Raw genomic sequence first — 4094 nt, 5'->3', positions numbered from 1 at the left:
TGTGCCGGTTCCTCTTCAACTAATGGCAGGGGGGGGGGACATTACGCCCTGCTTATAAAAAATATATATTAATATTATTATTATTATTTATTATAATAATAATAATAATAATAATAATAGTAGTATTTATTTTTTCAAATAACAATTAATATAATATGAAATAATATAATGAATCGCATTACTTTACCATGTAACTTTTTGTAAAGTTTCGCCCAACGGTTGACGAAATATTCTACTTTTTGGAACCAATTTGGGCCCAGTTACTGGGCAAGTGGAGTCAGACGACGAAATCCAGTTGTCATGGAAATACATGTAAACACATCATGGGAAACGCCACATAGCTCCGCCCCTCTCGCGTGACGTTATTGTGTCGTCACAGCTCTCCCCCTATGAGAGGCCGTCGGTGGTGCTGCGTTCTGTTTGGCCTCGGACATGCGTCCCCGCGGGTTGTTTTCCTCGATTCGGTTCGGGAAACAGTTGACATTATAGAGCGACTACACGGTGGTTTCGGATTCAAATGCACATGGAACACTCTCCACCGTTGTGTGCCGCGGCGTTGCCATGACGTCAGGCCCGTTGTCTTGGTAACCTCGGAACCGAGCAATTGCCCCCGAAATTCCGATTTGTGATTCCCATTGAAATGTCTGCTCCGGTGTCGACTTGAACGCAGCACGAGTCCGAAGAGGACGTGGTTGGTGGGACGCCGCGTGATGGCCCCGCCCCGAAGGCAGATTTCAAGGACGAAAATTACATTGAGAGTTTTTCCCCAAAAAAGTCACAGTCGAATCGTGGCCGTTTTGAGAAGCATTCCATCCCTGTCGTTTCACTGTCTTGGCCTGGTCCCAAGCCCTTGAGTGATCTTTCACTTTATATTGTTGATGGCAAAATCCCAAGTAATTAAAACATATGTGTGATACATTTATGTACCGAAAGTCAAATGATAGCAATCTACATGAACTTTAACGTTAGCGTGTATTATATCTGATTTATTTACACAGTAAACCTATGTATTAAATAGTGTAAAAAAAAAAAAAAAGTATATATATATATATATATATATATATATATATATATATATATATATATATATATATATATATATATATATATTGTATATATATATTATATATATACACTATATATATATATATACAGTATATGTGTGTGTGTGTGTGTGTGTGTGTGTGTGTGTGTGTGTGTGTGTGTGTGTGTGTGTGTGTGTGTGTGTGTGTGTGTGTGTTTGATAAGCCATTAGTCTGGCAAATATGTCATTAATAAGGGTTTTTTTGGAATGAGTTTATTTTGAGTCTCCACATGGCTGAAGAGAGGGGACAGTGCATGTCAACAGGAGAGAATATTTCTACTGGTGTAATCGTGTACACTACTGTACCCTACAAGCTGGCTAAATAAACATGCCTCAATATGCCAACTTCCTTATAATTATGGGAAATTAAAAACTGAATTACATTTTCCCATGGCATGAGGAGGAAATGGCAATATACACTGATCAGCCACAACATTAAAACCACCACTAATAGCCACTAATACCAAGACGTTAGCAGCCGATCCTTTAAGTCCTGTAAGTTGTGAAGTGGGGCCCCCATGGATCGGGCTTGTTGTTCCAGCACATCCCACAGATGCTCCATCGGATCGGAACCTAACTCCAGCCATCCACATGATGTAGGACAAAACATGATTCATCAGACCAGGCCACCTCCTTCCATTGCTCCATGGTCCAGTTCTGACGTTCACGTGCCCATTGTTGGCACTTTCAGAGGTAGACAGGGGTGAACATGGGCACTCTGACCGGTCTGCGGCACAGTCCCATACACAGCAAGCTACGATACACTGTGTGTTCTGACACCTTTCTATCATAGCAGCAAACTTTTTTAGCAATTTGTGCTCAAGTAGCTCTTCTGTGGGAACAATACTGTTGTCAAACATCAGTGAGTCGGCATGACAGGTTTGCGATGACTTTATTTTCGGGGTGGCCAGCCAAAAAGTCTGAGAACCCCTGATCTATCTAAAATAATATACAGTAAATATATATATATATAATCCTGTACAGTAAAAGTGCAGCCACAATGAGATATTATAGTAAATCTAGACAATACATTTCACTATTACGTTTCACTGCATATATGTATGGAAGTATGTATATGTATGTGACAAACAAAAAAAATCTTGAATCTTGAATCAATATGAGTGTATTCGGCTTTGTTGCGGTTGTACGTACATAATATTATGTGGTGTCTATATGTGTATGTATGTGCCTTCTTTGTTGTATCCTCCAAACTCTAAGAGGGGGAGACTTGCAACATCATAAATACATGACATGATGCCGGCTAGTTCCTGCAGCTCCAGGGCTTTGTGTGCAATTCCACTGATATGTTTACACGTGTTTCCATGACGACTGGAATTCTCTGCTGCACTTTATTTTCCCACATGAATCTTCTTGGGCCAAAACTTGTTGCTAAAAGTAGAATTATTTTTAACCCTGGTACCGAAGAAGAGGACTCTTACTTGTCTTTTCACCATCACCTTCATAAAAGTCAGATTATTTCACTTCCTGGAAATTATGCAACTTTCAGAACAGTCAATTATCTCTGAAGGGGTGTTTTCATTAAAAGTAACAGGGTTGACGACAACCTGGGGACCAGACTAAATTGCTGTTTTTTTTTAACATTTTAAAGTAGAGGTAGCTGTATTGAGTTACAGAGGTTTGAGAAAGTTTTGAAAAAGTCATATCCATCAAGAATTTATTTCCCCGTTCTAGAATGCTGTGATTGGGGGTTCATTCAGAGTTTTTGGGTGGGCAAACCATTGTCAGATTGTTGAATCGTCATTCCGCTACCGTTGTTGCCAATATTGTTGACCGGGATGGGATGTGTGTGCGTGCCGGCGTGCGTGTGTGTAGGGAGTGGGGGTCCACTGGCGTTTGTCACTGCATTCTGCTACCGTTTGTTTCCGAGATTGTTGACAAGGGGGTTGTTCCGCTGTCATTGTAGTATAATGTTAATATACATAATATACATAATATGAACAATGTATTGAGACAATTTAAATGAGAGTGAAAGCATGTCTCGACAGAGAAGCCTCTCAGAAGCCAGAGGGGTGTGGGGGTCACTTTGAGTCACCTGGAGCCTCCCTCGGAGGTAGAGTAGGCTTCTAAGTAATGGTCTCAATATAATGGTAAGCTCAGAAGATAGGAAGAAAATACAAGGAGGACACCAACACAGTGCATTGCACTGCGCCACCGTGCAAGAAGGTCCTGGGTTCGATTCCCGCCTGGGGTGCTGTTAGCACTGTGCTCCAGCAGGTTATCTCCCAAATAGGAGCCTTTCTGTGCGGAGTTTGCGTGTTCTCCCCGTGCTCACATGGGTTTCCTCCACCTACCATCAGTAAGGACCCCACCAAAAACATGCAAACATCATCATCTGACTAGTGATGGACACTTGGTACCAGATCCCTGGGCACATCGACGAATGCTGCCCACTGCTCCTGGCTGCCCCCCTCGGAGGAAGGACAAGCCAAGATGGGTTAAATGCAGAGGCCACATTTCACTGAAAATAATATATTACTTTGCAAGCCACAGTTTCTTTGGTGTACTCTGCAGACCTCACTCAGACTGTAATAGAAGTCTTATCTGTGAATTCAACTTTCCTCAAGCACTGCCTGTTTGTGAAAGAACCTCAGAGTGGGGTTTTCTCCACGACATAGCTCATCGCAGCGGTTCACTGCTGTTATTAATGGGGGGTACTACCATTTGCGTTTGAGGGGGCACAGCAGATACAATATTAGGCTTTTGTTTATTCTGTTAAGGCCAAACATGTTCGATAGATAATTAAATTGTGATATAATTTCAATATCCTTCATGTTTTGAATAAAACATTTTGTTTATATGACTAAACATACATATGCATGTTGATTTTATGTGGGAAAAAAAAGATTGCCTGAGATGGCACGGCACATTTTTCTGAGAAGTAAGAATGTACTTCAGCCAAAAAGGGGCTTGAAGACTCTTAAAACAGTACTTTAAAAATCAGACATGAAGAATGGGAAGTGCCACGTTTTCGTATAATGACCCATATGTA

This window comes from Zeus faber, assembly GCF_960531495.2.
Source record: "Zeus faber genome assembly, chromosome: 3".
NCBI classification, from domain to species: Eukaryota; Metazoa; Chordata; class Actinopteri; order Zeiformes; family Zeidae; genus Zeus; species Zeus faber.
Note: the sequence above shows the minus strand (reverse complement) of the source record.